This window comes from Jaculus jaculus, chromosome 10 (genome assembly GCF_020740685.1).
Source record: "Jaculus jaculus isolate mJacJac1 chromosome 10, mJacJac1.mat.Y.cur, whole genome shotgun sequence".
Lineage (NCBI taxonomy): Eukaryota > Metazoa > Chordata > Mammalia > Rodentia > Dipodidae > Jaculus > Jaculus jaculus.
Genome location: NC_059111.1, coordinates 76913939 through 76933322, shown reverse-complemented (window position 1 = coordinate 76933322; position 19384 = coordinate 76913939). Strand labels below are relative to the sequence as shown.

Below are 19384 nucleotides of genomic sequence, written 5' to 3'. Positions count from 1 at the left end.
CCATTGTGGAGGAGCAGTCCAATTTCCCCCTGGTAATCTGGACCAATCACCCCTGCTACCACTGTAACTTCTTTCTTAGTCTGTTGACTGGAGGGCATCAGGAGCCCAAAGTGGCCAGGGGGAAGTCTTAGCTTCCAGTTCAATGGAATGTTCTTTGTGCCTCCGGACAAAAGCACTCCACCCCTCCCTCAGCACCAAGACCTCTAGGCCAGCAGAGCATAAGGTTGCAGGAACAGGAAGCAAAAATTTAGGAAATGGGTCACTGGAGGTGATGGTAAGTGGGGCCATTCCTATTTCCATCCCTTGATTCCTGGACCCATGAATCCAGGCTATAGGAGAAACAGCACCATATATAGGACACTGATTCAGAACATAGCCTGTTGGAGGACATTTCCCCAGTCCTCCAAGCTATTGATACCTAGATGGCACTGAAACTGTTTCTTTAAAAGGCCATTACACTGTTCTACCAAGCCAGCTGCTTCAGGGTGGTGAGGCACATATTAAGACCAGTCAATTCCATGATCATGAGCCCACTGCCATACTTCCTTGGCTATGAAATGAGTTCCTTGGTCTGAAGCAATACTGTGTGGAATGCCATGACAGTGGATAAGGCATTCTGTTAGCCCATGGATGATACAAAATCCCAAGGGTCTCCACTGTGATTCACTCCAAATGGCATCCCTATCTGCCACTGACACCTCAGTACCAAAGACTGTGCTGGATCATATGGCCCAAGGGGCAGTACAGCCTGCACAACAGCCTGAACATGTTGAAGAGCCTTCTCTTGTTAATTGGAGGGCCATGATGCTTTTTAGGGTTTCCTGGAATCAATGTCAATTCAGAGCCACCAGCATCCTGTAGGCCCTGAAAGTTATTATTTCCTTTTCCTCCATGTACAGTTATCCTAGCAAAAGGCCACAAGTCCCACTGAGGAAGGATAGGTATAAGCTTAATATTGAAACTTTTGGGGGTTGTAGGAGGATCCTTCCTCAAGGGGACTTGGCCACCCCTTCAATCAAGGGGCTCGGGATCTGTAAACTTGCTCAAGTCTGGAAACTGATTAAGAAGCCTTGATTATTTGTTGCTATACTTCAAAGTGGCTTTATATTCCTTTGCTCTGGAACTTTTATGCTTATACAAATCAAGCAGGAACTCAGTAGGCTTCTTAGTTATTTGACTTCTAGGAAAACCATGATTAATCAGCCAGTGCCAAAGGTCCATTCAATATGTGCATCATTTTGCCTACACTGTGTATTATGAAAAATATGCTCACCTCACCTTTGGCAATTCAGCACTGCCACTTGGCCCTTGTTAACCCAAGATCCAGTTAGACCTATTTCATCTAGGTCACCTAATGCAGCAACTGCAGCTCTTGCTGTGACTTCTTCTTTACATAAAAGACCAATGATAGGGGACTTAAAGTATGCTGGTGCTCCCCTCACACATCTGTTTCTTATAGGCTTGGTGTAGGGCACATCTTCTGGATGCTCCCATTGTGGGAGCAAAGATGAGTTTACATGGCAAATCCAATGCAGCTTTCCAAGTTCTCTGAGCCTTTTAATCCCTTCATCAACATTAAGCCAAGGGATACCAGGAAGCTTGAGCTCATTTACAATAGGACATCTTTGGATTCATACTTCAGCCAACCAGTGAACTAAACTCTTGGCACCTCTTCCAACTGTACAAGCTTCAGTGTTAAATCTAAAATCTCTTCTCAATGGGCTCATTTTCAGTAAATTCAGCTGGATCTAATGTTACATTCCTCCCTTCATCATTCCACACCATTAAAATCCATTCCCACACATATTCTCCATGCTTCTGCTGGTAAAAGCTAGAAAACTTCTGAAGTACTTCTGGGGTGTACCTCACCTCTTCTTGTGTCACACTTTCTATCCCACTTTTAGGCCCTGCCTAGCCTTAAGTCTGGTTATAGGCCTAGAGGCAAAGATGGGTGGGCACTGAGGGGCATCAGCAACTCCTGCTAATTCCTCCAACAAAGGATTAATTCCCTCAGGCAAGGGTGGTGTGGTAGTTTGATTCAGGTGTCCCCCTAAACTTGGGTGTTCTGAATGCTACGTTCCCAGCTGATCGATATTTGGGAATTAACACCTCCTGGAGGCAGTGTAGGGCTGGGGGCAGGCTTATGGGCATTGTAGCCAATTATCCCATGCCAGTGTTTGGCACACTCTCCTGTTTCTGTTGTCCGCCTTACATGGTCCAGGGGTGATGTCCACCCTCTGCTCATGCCATTGTTTTCCTCTGCAATTGTGGAGCTTCCCCTTGAGTCTGTAAGACAAAGGAAACCTCTTTTTTTTTCCTCCAGCCACTCTTGGTTAGGTGATTTCTACTAGCAATGAAAATCTGACTGCAACAGTAAAATAGTACCAAGGAGTGGGATTGCTGCTAGACACCTGACTATATGGCTTTGGCCTTTTGGAGCTGATTTTCAAGAGGAGTGGATGGATTTGAAACTTTGGCCTAAGATATGCCTTGAAGTGCTATAAGTACAGTTTGATGGACTATTTTGGTCAGAGTTGAAAGACCTGAATGCAGCAAGAACTATGGATTGTGAGGTTTGGCTTATGAGGGTAAGAATGAGCTTTGCCTGGATGGGGCTAGCAGTTTGTGTGAAAAGTTTGCTGTTATGCCTGTGTCCTAAGAAGTTGTCCAGGGTTGCTTTGCATAAAAATGAACTGGTGTGAGCAGAGCGATATGCCATGGAAAGAAAAATCTTTGGTTGAACTGCTGTCTATTCTGTTGCAATTTAGAAATTACAACCTTTGAGATTGGGCCAGTTGACTTGCATTGGAGCAACAAGAAGAATGTAGACTCTTTTGAAGGGTCCTGAGTGCTCAAGGAGTGTCCTGTTCTTCAAAGTCTGCTTTATCCCCCTCTAGATTAACAAATTAGCACCCTACCCGGTATTGTGGAGTATAAGAAATGCAGGAAAGAGAGGGTCATTGGTCTTGTGTTTTAGAAATGGCCATGGGCAGTGTGAAACAGGTTTGCTGGATGTCTGCATGGAGACCCCATGGGGCCATGAGGATGAACCATGGATTGCAGTCGAGACCCACTGGAGATATTGGGACCATGAGATGGCTGCTAGGGAAAGCTGCTGGCCCTGATGAAGTTTTCTAGGACTGTGAGTAGCCTAACTGGAGGGGAGGAATTGGAATACAAGAGTTTGATGTTTACCCTGTTTAAATCTCATATTATTTGAATATTTCTTTGCTATATCCAATGCCATCTTTTGCAGGTTGAATGTTTATTCTGGACCATTATGGTTTTTTGGGGGGGATTTTGGGGGTATTATGACTCAGTTAAAAGATCTTGGACTATGAGGATATATGAACATCATTGGGATTGATAAAAACTATGGGGACTTTTAAAGTTGGATGAATGCACTGCATTTTAAATCATGGATGGCTATGAGTTTACAGGGGTTAGGGGGAGGAATGTGGTGGTTTGATTCAGGTGTCTCCCATAAACTAGCTGTTCTGAATGATAGGTTCCCAGCTGATAGAGATTTGGGAATTGATGCCTCCTGGAGGGAGTGTATTGTTGGGGGTGGGCTTATGGCTGTTATCACCAGTTTCTCCATGCCAGTGTTTGGCACTCTCCTGTTTCTGTTGTCCACCTTACATGGGCCAGGCAGTGATGTCCACCCTCTTCTCATGCCATTGTTTTTCCCTGCCATTGTGGAGCTTCCTCTTGAGGCTGTAAGACAAAATAAGCCTCTTTTTCCCACCAGCTGCTCTTGGTTGAGTGATTTCTACCAGCAATGTGAACCTGATTGCAACAGGTGGGGATGGCAATATTTCAGGGTATACAACTGCTGCTAAGGGAGGGAGATCATATTTTCTTACAAAACAACTTTTTCAGAGTCTGAGAATTCAATGTCCCCAGATTCTTTAGGGTCTTCCTACACATTGACATTCCAAGTCACAGGACCCCACTCTTTTCCAGTTAATGCTCTCACTTTAATTTCTGATAGCCAATAAGGCTGGAATTTGAGTTTATGTTGCAAATTAGCTGATCTGGTCTTACAATGTGAGCTGGGGTTTGGTTTTCTGTAATTTGAGCTCTGTACTGGCTAGAGAGGAGACTCTTCTCCAGGGTTCCCTTAGGAACCTTCGAATCATGTACATGGGTCTTAAGTTTGGAACTCTCCTTTCTGAGCTTCTGTTTTTCCCTCACTAGTTTGTCAGAGATGCTAGAAGCAACTAACCAACCTCATCATTTCTCTTACTTTTCCTCAAATATTCAAATTTTTCAAATAGAGAGTCGCTAAATTCCTTGCTGTTCATAAGACATGACTCAGGATCACCAAATACATCTACCTCATGGAGTTCTTTAAATAGTTCACACCATGGATTATTAGTGCCCTCCTTATTTCCAATAAAATCACTCTCCTTATCACCAGTAGGGCCTTCAGTAGCATTGAAGTTGGGGAGCCAACCAACTTCACCAAGCCCACTAGAGAAATCCATGTTTACTATTCTATTTCTCTAGAACCGTTTTTGGTACCAAAATCTATATTAGTCAAGGTTCTTTAAAGGAACAGAACCACTAGAATGAATTATATTGAAAAGTGAATTTTTTGGATTCGTTTATGGTAGTCCAGTAGCAGTTGCAGGCCCAAGAGTCAAGGAACCTGACAGCTGCTCAGTCCTCATGGTTAGATGCCTCAGCAGTCCCAATCCAGCACTGAAGGCCTGTAGGCTCCCTGAAGTGCTGCTGCTTTTCAATCCATGCTTCAGTTGATGCTGGTCTTCAATCCACACTGGAAGGCAGCAAGCAGCTCTGGCAGCCAAATGGAAGGAAGGAAGGGGCTCTTTTCACCCAGAGCTTCCTCATATAAAGTCCCCCTATGAGAAGGGCTGCCTGCTCTGGGGGAAGTGCTCACTCTGTGGGAAGGACTTCCTCCCTCAGTTAATCCTTCCTGGAAGCAACCTCAGAGACCCACTGGAAAGGGATTTCTGTAGACTACTAAATAGATCAAATTGACAACACCACCTTAACCATCATAAAGGGTCTACCACCTTCCCAGACAATGACACCAGCTGGGGACCAGATGCTGAAATATATGTGTCTGTGAGACATTTCACAACACTGAGTAAAGCAAATCAAGCAAGAAAATATAAAATAAATTCAATCACATTAAATTTGAGTCTTTGGGTATGATTTTTTTTTTCCCTGTTCTTTGAGGTAAGCTCTCACTTAAGTTCAGGCTGACCTGGAATTCACTATGTAGTCTCAGGGTGGCCTTGAACTCATGGAAATCCTCCTACCTCTGCCTTCCAAGTGCTGGGATTAAGGGTGTGTACCACCACGCCTGGTTGGGTATGATTTTTAATGTGGCAAAATATGCACTTAAAATGCTTGCTTGTTCTGTAGTAGAATAGAGAATATATTATACTAGAATCTGGAGGAAGAACATCAAACAAAATTGAAAAGTAAAAAATTACAAATTGATCTAGTGGTGTGAAAAAAATGTTAAGTTAAAATCTGGGTGAACAAAAGTACTAATAAATTTGAAGAGGTTATTTGTTATTATATTTCCAGAGGATTAATCTATATTATATATATTTTATTGTCATATAGGTATTTTTGCTCCAGCTAATTTAACATTACCTGAAAATGGAAATTTAATCACATACTTTTGATTATTACAAATTTTATACTTTGAGATGTGATAAATGATTTTACAAGGCAAGTTCACCTAATCAGGGATAGAAACAGAACATTTACTAATTGCATTCCTTATCCTCTCAGTTCTCATTGACCTTAGAGTCCTTTGCAACAACTTGATTCTTATCACTTAAATTTTTAGTATGACTGTACTAAGGTTAGAAGGAAGCATATCATTATAAATTTCTATCTTCTTAATCTATTTTGTATATATTTTTGAGCAGTCCAGCCTGGCCTTGAATTTTCTGTGTAGCCCAGGCTGGACCTCCTCATCATTCTCCCTCCACCAACCAAATGCTGGTACTACAGTAATCTACCACACATGATTAATTTTCTTAAATCCTAGTGATTTTGATTAAGACATCTATTTATGCAAATAAATCCCCCCCTTTTTTAGGAGTGTAGAATTTCTATTTACCAAGTCATGCAAACATGAATAGAAGAATAGGGATATATACCAAAATTTGAAGGACACAGAGAAGATTATCATGACTTCTATGCAAGGATGACATGCAAATTTCTGAAGCATTCTGTATTATTTAGATAAAAATTCTCATGAATTAGAAATATTCTATAAGCTATACAATACCTTACAGAGTTTTAGCTGTTCTCCCTGTATTACATAGCACAATAGGGCCTGATATTAAGCTACATAATAAAGAATTAAGTTACTTCAATTACTGGCATTGTAGAATTTTTTATTTGGTTCCCTAGAGTTTATTGTCTTGGGTTCATTTTCTTGAGTATATTTTCTACTTTATGCCTTCTATATTCTTCATGCTATAATATGTTATCAGTTATATTAAAATAGCATTGCAGGGCTGGAGAGATGGCTTAGCGGTTAAGCGCTTGCCTGTGAAGCCTAAGGACCCCGGTTCGAGGCTCGGTTCCCCAGGTCCCACGTTAGCCAGATGCACAAGGGGGCGCACGCGTCTGGAGTTCGTTTGCAGAGGCTGGAAGCCCTGGCGCGCCCACTCTCTCTCTCTCCCTCTATCTGTCTTTCTCTCTGTGTCTGTCGCTCTCAAATAAATAAATAAAATATTTATAAAAAAAAATAGCATTGCAGTAAGCATCTGAACTGCTCACTATGAGTGCCTTAAAATAGTAATTGGTTTATAATAATTAGAATTCTTGGGGTTTTGAAAATGTTAAGGGGACATAAAAAAGAAAATATATTCATGGAATTTTAATGAGCAGTTCAGCCTATTCCTTGGCCGGATTAAGAGGCAGGTATTTCTGGACTATGAAATATTCATAGGCCTCCTTAGACATGCATGTTCATATACACATGCATACTTATGCATATTCATGTGTGATCAAGTGCACACCTACACTCACACCCACACACATGAGTCCTGTTGGTATGCATGGAGTTTCAGTTTGATAAAAACTCTGAGTTTGGTGGAGGAAAGTCATAGGAAATGGGCTAAGCAGTAGAATGGGAAGGATGACATGATACACAGGTCCAACTTTTCAGAGTATTACAGACCATCAAAGCATACTTTGAATAGGTTAGCCTGTGTGTATGTGTATGCATGTTCACTTGTATGTGCACAGATGGTTCTAGGGATTGAACCCAGGACCTCCTAACAGGCTAGGCAAATGCTCTATCTACCACTAAACTACATGCCTAGCCCAGAATCACATTCTATATATGTGTGTTACACTAGTGAAACAAAGTGAAAATTGGTTGTGCTATAATAAATGTGTGTGTGTGTGTATAATCTAGTAATAATGAATTGCTTTGAACTGATATAGTAATTATAAAATGTCTTTCAAACTCAAAACATGACTTTTTTTTAAAACTTAATTTAATTTATTAGTTTTCTTTTCAGTAAATACAGGCAGTTTGGTACCATTATTTAGGCTCATCTGTGATCTACCCCTTCCCATTAGACCCTCCTTGTTAATGAAAATGGGTCGTGCATTGTGGAGTTAGCCCCCAGTTATTGGTATGATAAATGTCTCTGCAAATCATGACCCAACATGTGACTCTGACATTCTTTCCGCCCCCTCTTCCGCAAAATTTCCCTGAGCCATGTTGGGTTCATTTTTGGTCTGCTTCAGTGCTGAGGTGTTGGGGGCCTCTGAGGCTCTGGCTCTCTGATTTGGCAGGAGTTGATTTTTCTCTGCGTTGATCTCCTTCCCCTTTGTACTGGTATCCGGTTCACAGGAAAACATCACCCTTGCTTATTTCGCCAGTTGTCCTTAGTTTCAGTTGGGCCCCTTTTGAGGTATGTTGGGGCAGCTCTCTTCTTAGGATTTGCATCTATCTTTTTTTTCCTTTTTGTCTGTAGTGCAGCTAGGCGGTCGCCATCTTGACCAGAAGTCTTGAGAGTATTTCTCAAAACATGACTTTTAAGCCATTATATTTTTGTCCATGATACTGAATTTAGTGTGGCTGACCACACACAGTTATAACATGGCAGAAACATTGTTGAAACATTCAGGTTATAATTACAAAAGGTGCCATATGAATTCTATGTAGTCTGACTCTAAATTTACCATCCTGCCCCCCCCCCAGGAATATTCTGTACCATGACTGTCAAAGAATCAAGTGTCAAAAGCCATCTCTAACATAGAGAACAATTAGATAACTGAACAAAGTAGCATAAGAAGCTGATCCTTGCAAAAAAGGAAGTTAACTATGAGCCTTTCAGACTCCTTGGCTTTCTTCCTAGGGTCAGTTTCCAATCTGGACATTTTTTTGGCATGGGCAGGAGTGGGGGAAATTTAAACGGATTCTGAAAATGTTGCTATGTTGAAAAGACAGTTTAGATAGCTCGGGGCAGCTGGGCATTACTGGGTAGTGTTTTGAAAAGGGTCCATTGTGAAAGATCTCTGCGATTTTGCATTGGGCATCTTCTAGTCTCTGCTTGGTATCAGGCTTCCTATGTATAGACTGTGAGTACATGAGGATGAGGAAAGAAAGGCCTCAGTTTCCTATGGCTATGACAAACTATCTGACAAGCATACCTTCAAAGAATAAGGGTTTAGTTTGGCTCATGGTTCCAGAGATGTCAGTCCATCGTGGTGGTGAATGGCAGAGCTCCCCTGTGATGGCAGGAAGGAAGGAGAGGGAGAGGACAAAAGGGGCAGGGTAGTGGTTATTTAATTACTTAATTGGGATATTCAGTCTGGGTCTTCAGCCCATTGAATGAATGGTGCTGCTCACATTCAGGACAGGTCTTCCCCAGTTAGGTAATTCCTTCCAGAAATATGCTCACAGACAGCGGTGTGCTTTGGTAATCTCCTAGGCATCTTTCCATCCAACCATATTGATACTGTCACAGATGGACAAAGAATAGCTATGGAAGTAAAAGCTGAAATATTTGCAGGACTCATGAAGCATAGGAAAGCATTTGAGCTCTAACTGACAATACACAGAGAGTTTGAGACTAGCCTAGGAGACGTTAGAGACATATATGCACACACATACACACATACATACATACATACATACAACAAAAAGGAAAATAACTTACTTCCACTTGGCTTATATGGAGACATGTTTTGAAGATATGTTTGAGATGTCTTCTGGCTTAATAAGGCCTGATAAAAATATGTAACTATAGCAAGAAATTTGTATCCTTAATTTTGTTTAGCCTATTAGGGTTGGTTCTGTGATTGTTACTCTTGCTGTTCTCAGAAATCCTTTCAAGGCAGGGTCTCACTTTAGCCCAAGCTGACCTGAAATTCACTATGTAGTGTCAAGGTGGCCTTGAGCTCATAGTGATCTTCCTACGTCTGGGATTAAAGGTGTGCACTACCACACCTGGCTCTCCATTTAGTTCCTTACAGTCTGTTGCAATCACTTGAGCTAAAACAATTGTTCTGTGAAAGAAAAATAATGTGTAATATAATATAAAATAATATGACATAATATAGTTAATATAATATGAATAGATACAGAGTAGCAAATGGCCAGGTATCTGAGGCCAAAATCATGAAATAGGTGCAAGATTACAAGACTGTGTTATACATTCAGTGGGTTATAACAAATGTATAAACACACACATTTATCAAGGTTGGTTGTTGCAGTCAGGTTCAGGTTGCTGGCAGAAATCACCCGACCAAGAGCAGCTTGTGGGAAAAAAGATTTATTTTGGCTTACAGGCACAAGGGGAAGAAGCTCCATGATGGCAGAAGAAATGATAGCATGAGCAGAAGGTGGACATCACCCTCTGGCCAACATAAGATGGACAACTTCAACAAGGGAGTGTGCCAAGCACTGGCAAGGGAAAGCTTGCTACTCTACCCATAAGCCCATCCCCAACAATATACTAACTCCAAGAGTTGTTAATTCCCAAATCACCATCAGTTGGTAACCTAGCATCAGAATACCAAAGTTTATGGGGGACACCTGAATCAAACCACCACAGTTGTCCTCTGACTTCCACATGTGTGTTGTGGCACATATGAACCCCTCCCACACACAAACATACACAAACCATGCAATAAGCATGTGCACACAGTTACACACAATAACAAATACCTTGTGAGTAAGATATGCTCAAAACGTAAGCAGATGTGTCTGTCTTTCCATGATATCAGAATTACTGAATTCATAAAGTATATAGAATTTGTTGCTTTCAGTGTACTGACTTTATTGGTAGACATGACCATTGGTATGATTTTCTCTAATTTTTATACACAGGGTAAAGTTTCCTACTCTGTGCATGAGTAAAATGATTTCATTCAAATGGGGAATAAATGACAGAAAGCGGTTGGTAATGGGCTGGGATACACAGGAGTAACACCTTTTTGAAGCTTTGCTGAGTATTAAGAGTAGTGGGTGGACTTCAATGTATTTATAGGTGATTGTTTTAGATGATATGGAGGGAGCAAAGTGGGGATATGTCACTTGCTATTTATTTGATTCAGCAGTTTTGGTCATAAGTGATGTTCTAAGACTTGAAAACTGATTATATATGAAAAATACAATACCAGTTCTGGCTAATTTGAAATTGCTGAGTTTCTTGAGTTGCAATAGAAAAGTTAGCTATTTTGTTGTTGTGTGTTTATACATGTGTGCATGTATGTTAATATGCAAGGTTTATACATGCTTGTGTGTGTGAGTGAGATCACGTGTGTCACAACACACATGTGGAGGTCCAAGGACCATCTTGATAAATGTGTGTAGAAAAATTAACCATGAAATTTAGCTTATGAAAAAATTAGCTTATGAAAATGATAATTTTATTTCACATGCAGAGACCCTTTCTATATAAGAAAAAAATAACATGGTTTTTGCCTAGAAAACTTTTTGTGAAATATAAAAATGCAATATAATTCCAAGACATATTTTTTCAGGAAGTGAATAATCTTGTTTTTTCATCATACATTTTAAAAATATCAGTTATGCACTATCTATCTTGAACTAATGATGGTAAAAATTTTACTTATACCTTTTAGTTTCAAACAGTTAATTATAATAATTTGAGGTCTATGAGATAGAATTTAAAGCATCTTTGGACAATGTTTGATGTAGTATTAAGGGCAAGGTGGGTTGTTCAAATTCAAGACTAAGGTGATTAGGTTTTGTATAAGGAAATCTGAGAGAGGCAATTGATGAAGGACAAGTGACTATTTGAGCAGCATAGCAACTTGGGGCAGAAAGGAGTGGGGGGAGAGTGAGGTCAGGTAATCACTATTGTAGAGGATTAAGCTGAGAGAAATAGCTTCTGACCGTTGAAAAGTATGGGAAACTATGTCTAGTAAGTAATATTTATATGAGTTTCTATGCTTTTCTCTGACTTTTCATGAAATAGCCACTAATTGTACACTGTAATCTAAAGTTTTTGGGGACACATGAAGTTGTTTTGTTAAGCAAGCAAAGAAGTGTATATGAGAGAAACCTTCTGTGTTACATAAGTAAAGAGAATTCTTAAATCTATTTATGGTGTTCCCAATGGCAACGAAAATCAAGGGGCATTTCAAATATTTATAATATCCATACAAGTATGATGTGTTAGCATACATGTGACAGTGATTCCTTGATGTTTGGCAAATATTTAAGGAGACTGCCACTTTAAAATGTAATTGGGGTTAAGTTTATATAAATAAGACTCATGTCAAACGATTCCCAATTATCAATATGGGACCTGCTTTAACACCTGCTCTCTTTTGACACTGGATATGTTTTAGTTTGTGTGAGGCAGAAAGTGAGATAGCCCTTATGGAAGTGTTGTCTTGCTCTCATTTGAGTAGAGAGTGAGGATAGGTCTAATGAAATAATAATCATTGAAATTAAACAATTGTTTTAGCTCAAATGTCTCTTCATTAACTAAACCCTTACTCTGGCTCTGAAATCATAAATAATTCATTCTACTTTTATGCTGCGAAAGCTCCTTTAACCTCACATGGAATTGCTTGACAGTTAATTTTCCATTTATATTTGTTTTCAGAAAAGGTTGACGTTTTGAAGACAAGGACATTTTTGTGTTTATTCATAGTGCCTCATGCTGAGTCTAGCTTACAGAAAGAGCTTGATAGATGAGCACCAAGTTCATGCCAAGACTAAAATATAGTAACAGACATTGAGCTGTTATAAACATAAACATTATAGGATGCTAGTTTTGGAATTCTACAAGGTTTTTATTATTTGTCTCCCCACTACCCAAATCTGAAGTCTCATGAATCAAATGTAAGTCACTATTAGAAATGCAGATGGGAAAATACAAAAAGATAGTTTCCTGACTGTGTTTTTCTTAGATTGTGGTACTCGTTTAAATTTCAATGATTTTTACTGGGATATTAATGGATAATGCTGATATCTTACCAGGAAAATCAGAGTATCTTTTGTTTTCTCATCACATAGAGACATGAAATACATGGTTTCTTATGTTATAATTGTTTGTTGCTTGCTATCATTAGCTTAATTTTAAAGAGAGAATATACATGTTTTTCTTTGTTTCTTATTTCTCTAACAATGATTGCATAAAGTAAATTAAATCAAATTTTTTATATTGGTGGAGAAAATTTTTCATGAGCAATTTAAAATATACTTTGCATATGGCCAACATATTTAATGTTGTCATCTGATTTTGCTTTAATCTGGGATGTAAGAAAGGCATCATGAAAGCAGAATCTTGACAGATGCATGGTCTTCACATGTGGTTTGTGAGCATAGATCACTAATGACTAATACTAAGTTGTTTATTACTTCCATGCCTTATGGAAAGTTTGATGAAGGAGAAGTTAGAGCATGAGGCAATTTAATCCTTCCCTAAAATAAGCATTTTATATAATAGGTATTTGGAACACATCTCTCTGTTAAGTTTGTCTTAAACTTTTTTTCTACCTACATCAAAATCCCCTTTGATATGTACAATTGTTAAAGCCAATGAAGTAGAAAGTCTAGAACCTACTATTCAGACACAAGTTCCTAGAGTAATAGCATGCACACATAGGGTAGGCTTTGGATGAAACTACAAGATTTAAACTAGAAAAATTAGAAATATTTTAGTAATACTTGGAAAATTTTGCCTTTGTGTCTTTATTTTCTTTTTTAGGTATACTTATGAACTGAACAGTTTTGAACAAGCTTCACATTGTCTCTGAGCCTGAATTCTTACCTGTGAAATATAAAAACATGTCTTTGCCACACTCATCTTCATCAGTTCAAAAAATATTTATTTAGCTTCTTTATTTAGGTTACATAATAGATGAGATACAAAAGTGCAAGGAGGCACACAATAAAAACCATGAATAAATAAACCATATAGCTAGTTCAAATATGAGATTGGTATAGAAACAAAACAGATCTAAGTGAAGGATGTGTCAAACAGGCCAGCTGTACTCGAAGGCTTTAGGAATCTGAAGGCTACATTTAGAATTGTATCATCCAAATTATTTCTCCGCCAGTTGACTATTCATCACTGTGAACATGATACCTGATAGAAAAACTGAAGTGACTATGGATTCATTTTTAACTTTTCTTTCATCTATGTGTGTGTGTGTATGCATGTATGTGTGTGTGTATGTGTGTGTGCACATATGTGTGTGTCTGTGTTTGTGTGTGTATGTGCATGTACGTGTGTGTGCGTGCATGCACATGTGCCAAGGAGTTCTGCTGCTACAAATAAACACCAGAGGCTTGAGCCATTTTTGTGTCTGGCTTATGTGAATAAGGATTAAACCCAGACCAGTAGGATTTTGAAAGCAAGTGTCTTTATCTGCTGAGCCATCTTCCTAGCCCCAGGAGGGATTTATTTTGCTTATAGTTTCTGAATATTATGACAGGAAGAGCATGGCAGAACAGAGCAGCTTACATTATAGTGGCCAGGAAGGAGAGAAATTACCTGCTCTACGGTCTTTCTTTTTTCTGTTTTTTTCTACCCTGGCCCTCAGCCTGTGGGATAGTGCCGCCACATCCAGGGCTGGTCTTCCTACTTCACTTATCTTTTTGGGAAACACCCTCACAGAAACACCCTGAGGTGTTTCCCAATCCAGTCCAGTGAACCATCAAGATTACCATGTCACTAACAGTTTTACTTCATAATGTTTATATTCTACTCTGTGGGAATTACTGATATCTTTCTAGTCTGGGATAAAATTTACTATCTCAGGCCCAGAGAGCCACTTGGGATCTTGACAGACTAGTAGTACTTTTGATACATTAGTGATAGTTAGTTACTTTGGCATAAAACTGGATAATGGACATTTGTGTTGTCTTATGTGTGTATTTCCCAATTAATTCAAATTTCCAATAATGTATGAGTCATGGGAGCCTATCTAAATGTTTGGATATATGATAATCATGTTTTTTCTCCAATCTGTAGATGCTGTTTTATGAAGCTTCCATTGACTGGAACAAAAAGGTCATTCTTTTGCAAGTGCAGTTACTAACATGTCCAAGGAAGCCTACTAACCATAGAATCACAGGCTAGCCCTGAACTGTAGATCAGGAAGGACAGCATCCTGAAAGCCATGTGGTAACAAATGGCCTCCATCTGCATCCCCACAGAGGAGAAAACTGTCAAAGAGAATTGCCCATGGAGCCTCTCTCTGGTATTGTTCTTTCTAGAGCCCAAAGATTCTTCCTCTCCAGACCTTTGCCCAGGATAACAACTGACTGACTGCCAGGCTTTACTGACCAGTATAGAGGCAGGCATTTCTCTGTCATGATAGACATAAATAGGCTTGGTGGCAACACTCTGCTGAGGAAGTATTGGGGGTTTTGCATTTTGGATGCATTGGTCTTACTTCTTCCCTTACGTGTCAAGCTCAAGTTGACAGGCTGAGGATTTAGTAATATCTGAAACTTTTTTTTTCGAGCATACACTTAAAATTCTTGTAAACATAATGTTGTTTTTTAATGTACTGGATTACAGGTCAGTGGTAGAGTGCCATCTGTCATATGTAAGACCTTAGTTTGATCACTGACATTGAAATAATAAATAAATAACATTTGTCATTGAAAGGAAGACCTTTTTTAGAAATAATAATTTTGCAAGTAGAGAGAGATAAAGAGAAGATAGACAGAGATAATGGGTTCACCAGGGCCTCCAGTCACTGCAAAGAAACCCCATATGCATGTGCCACCCTGCGTATCTGGCTTTATGTGGGTACTGCAGAATAGAACTCAGGTCCTTAGGCTTTATAGGCAAGTGCCTTAAACACTGAGCAATCTCTCCAGTCCCAGAAAGAACTTTTTAATACTTTCTTGTCTGAGTTAAATTCTGTTCCCCAGAAGCAACAGGTTTTCCTATAGCCTTTTCCATCTCAAAATTCTTTGCTCATCAATGTTATAAATCTATATACTATGTATGCTAGATGATAATTTCTTCATTTTCCACGTAGCTGTTACTTATTACTTTCTGGTATAATAAAGTTTAAGTTACCCCTGAACATATAAGCCATCCACATTGCTATCTTCTAGCTTTAACAGCACAGTTAGGGCATTACTTTATGACTTTACTAGTTTTTAGTGTTGTCTATGGGTTTAAGAGAATCTTTAGACTCCCCAGTTCATTAAATCTCAGTATAACTCTGCCCTTTGTTCAAATGTTTCTTATTCCTTTCTTCCAATTTATGCCATTATACCAGGTTTAAAAGCCTTTATATTCTGCTATATGCCTGTAGTTAACACCTTGCTGATGTATTTATTAGAATAATTTTAATATTGGAAATGAATATAATCTAGCCTAAGGGTTTTTTATCTTAAAAATTTACTGAAAACTCTTTATTTGTGGCCTATCCCTACATCTTTTGTATCTTTGTAATTTTATACATAGTTCATTTAACAACTTAAAAAAAGTCTAGAAAAGTTAAGAAGAGAAACAAATGTCTTCAGGCTATCATATTCCACCAGAAACTCCTTTCTAACTTGAATTTCTTTTTGGTGAACACCCAATAAGAGAATTATACCAGCATTAGTTTAGCCACGACTTTGTGTTGCCAAGAGAGGTACTATTGGAACTACATTTTATATGTAATATTCTCTTTCCATTTCTGTAATCTAACATTTCATTACTGCTTTAGATTTGGGGAACTGAGTGTTGTAATGCAGAGCTCCCTGAGATAGCAAATTGAAAAGGAAAACAAACACTTTAGGAAATTGAAAGATGTATAAAAACTCATGATTGATTTTTAATTCAAATGTTTTACTCTGGTACTTTTGGAAATCCTGCAAAGTCTTTTAACGTATTGGCAGACTATCTTGGTACCTTATTTAATCTCTCCAATTATAGTCTGTGCGCTCCGAGCAGCCAGTAGGCAGTGTGGTACCTTCATCTGCATGGCAGGATAAGGTGGGCACTTGCTTTCCTCCTGCCTCTGCCTTCTGGAAAGACTGATCTGCAGTTTTCATAACTTCTTGGAACAAGTTTCTGCAAAGCATAAACACACATTCCTGTTTATTCACAGTGGCAGATTTGTTATTACTGCATTGTAAAACAATTGTGATTCTAAATAAAATATACCCATAAATTAAAATGAAGAGATCAGCTTGGTTTGAATAAGGCACAATTTCAAGTCCAAGGATTTTGTTTTACAAATTCATCTAGCCTGAATTTATACTTGCCTATAATCCAGGCAGTATCTGTACAACTCATTTCTAAGTATATAACATTTATGTCTTCTGTTTTATTCCTCAGCCTATACTGTTGTACAATCTCTTTATGGGGCTCAAGGTGTACTTTGAGGTAATGACAGTGCAGACTACTTTATCGGAGGTACAATTAGGCCAGATTTCTTTGTCATAGGTTGCTGGTGGCTTTTTGCAAAACTGACTCAAAAAAAGAAAGGCAGTTCATCTTTGCTGAGAAGGGGTCCATCCATCTTGAAGGTTAGGCAGTGAATGCTAGTCCTGGCTCAGACACTCACGGGATAGATGTGCTGAGATACTTACTTTACTTCTCCAAAAGACCTTGAAGTGGAAATAAGAGTGGCTCAGTCATATTGCTTCTGAGATAAATCAATACCTGCAAATTGTTCATATTTATCAAGTACATATTAAATATTATTTAGTTTTAATTTTCCTAACTTGACTTGTTAATGATTTTAAAAGTGTATTTAGTTCTTAGCACCAACAATTATTTATGTATAAATTTCTCATTAAGATTTTGTTGTTGTTGCTGGCTTGTTTATTTAAAATAAAGTGTTTCACACTCTTGCTCAGACTTATCTGGAACCTACTGTGTAGTTCAGGCTGACAGCAATCCTTCTATTTCTGCCTCCTCAGTGCTTGGGCTACAGGCATGACCCAGAAGGCTCAGCTCTCCTTGGGTATATGAGGATGACCCTGAAGATGGCACTTCAGTATGAGAAACTTTGCTTGTCGGATCCTTTAGTCAGTATTCATAGCTTAAGAATTGTTCACAGATTAAATACAATGGTTAACATGGATTGTCAAATTTATGTGTACCATATTTATATACAAGGCCCTGCTTTTCTTTAGCTGCCTGCAGTGGCTTAACATAATTTGTTTGGGAAAGCCCGAGGATCAAGTGAAGCCTATTTAATGTTCTATCGCTATAGTGAACATACCCCCGTGTTTCTAAGAGGAAAACTCATACCTAATTAGGCACGCGAGAGCAAGTGAATTAGGGGTATGGACATGTGGAAGGCCCAAGTTTAGTCCTGGCTGTACTATTGACTTTTTAAATGACTTTGGTCCCAACACTATTTATTCACCAATTCTTGTATGTTTATTCACACTGTGTTCTAGGAAACTAGAACCAAATAAAACCTCTTCCTTTTGGAAATGCACAGCAAGTTTCAGAAGGATAATTGAGCAGAATGAAATGTCTGCTGCTACACACATAGAACATGACACCACACACACAATGCGACAACATACATATTCACCAAAAAAGAGACAGCATGCTCATGGGAGGTCACCTGGACGAAGGGGCTTCTCACCTGTGTGTGGAATATCTTGCATTTAGTGGAGCTGGGAGTTCATACAATTTTTGTTCAGGAAGGTGGAGAATCTTTAAAGACACATTAAAAATTAAGCCACATGGCTTTTGAAGGGAAATGTACTGGATTCTGATGTTTAATTTTGTTGGCATTATGGTAAACTCACTACTATACCAAGGGGAAAGGAGAAATTGTGGCAAGAGGTAGCGGTTGCAGGAATGGCAAGCTAAGGGCCTTATATGCCTAGGACACAGGGATTCATTACCCTCAGGATTCTCCTTGAATATTGTAGTCAAAGACTGAGGAATTTTTCTGTCTTTTAGAAAATATCTTAGTTGTGGAAACATAAAAATATAACAAATGTTACCATTTTAACTGGTCCCCAATGTGCACCTTAATAGTGTTAAGTTTACTTATTGTGTAAATCAATATCTTGAACATTTTCCTCTTAATTTCCCATTTCATTACTATGCTCTTTCAGCCTCTGGTAATCATTATTCTACTTTTTGTTTCTATGAATTTGACTTCTCCAGGAATCTCATAAAAATGGACTGAATTGTGTGGTCTGTTGACCTTCAAAACCAGCTTATATCCTTTAACATAGTCTCCCTGCATATGAATTAACAATTTAGCATGTTTCAGGATTTTTTTCCTTTTAAATTTTGACTATTATTCTGTTCCATTTTATTTGTTTGTCCCTTAAATGGGTTGTTTTCATCTTTTGACTTGTGAATAGTGCTATCAGTGACATAGATGTAAACATATCTCTTAGAGATCTTGCTATCATTTTGTCTGGATCTATGATCTCTTGTGGGTGAAATCTGAAATGTTTTCACTGTTGGAATGCTAGGTCCCAGCTTGTCATTATGTTCTGAAGGTTGTGGAGCCTGGGTAAGATAGGGCCTGACTAGAACAGGGCTCTCAGTGGCCAGCTTTGAAGATTGTACTTGTTCCAGGGTCTGGCTTCTGCTCACTGTTTCTAGGCTACTATGCAGTTAGCAGTCTCCGCCACATGCCACCGTGAACTCTCACATGCTTTTCCTTCCATGAAACTGTAAGCTGAAGTAAACCTTTTCTTCCTTAAGTTGTTTCCGTTAGGTACTTTGGTAACAGCAACACAAAAGTAACTAATGAGTACCTAGATGTATAATTAACCAAGTCTCATGATAACTCCATTTTAGATATTTGAAAACTACCATATTGTTTTTTACAACATTTGTGCTGTTTTACCTTCTCATCAATAGTACATGAAAGTTACTTGACATCTTTGATAATACCCATTACTTTCTGCTATTTTTTTAAAATAATAGCCATTATAAGGTATGTA

General features: G+C 38.7%; 1 pseudogene; it reads left to right on the top strand.

Annotated features, from left to right (window-relative positions):
- The first annotated feature begins 6135 nt into the window (after positions 1-6135).
- LOC123464238 lies at positions 6136-6231 on the top strand (annotated as a pseudogene).
- Positions 6232-19384: the final 13153 nt, after the last annotated feature.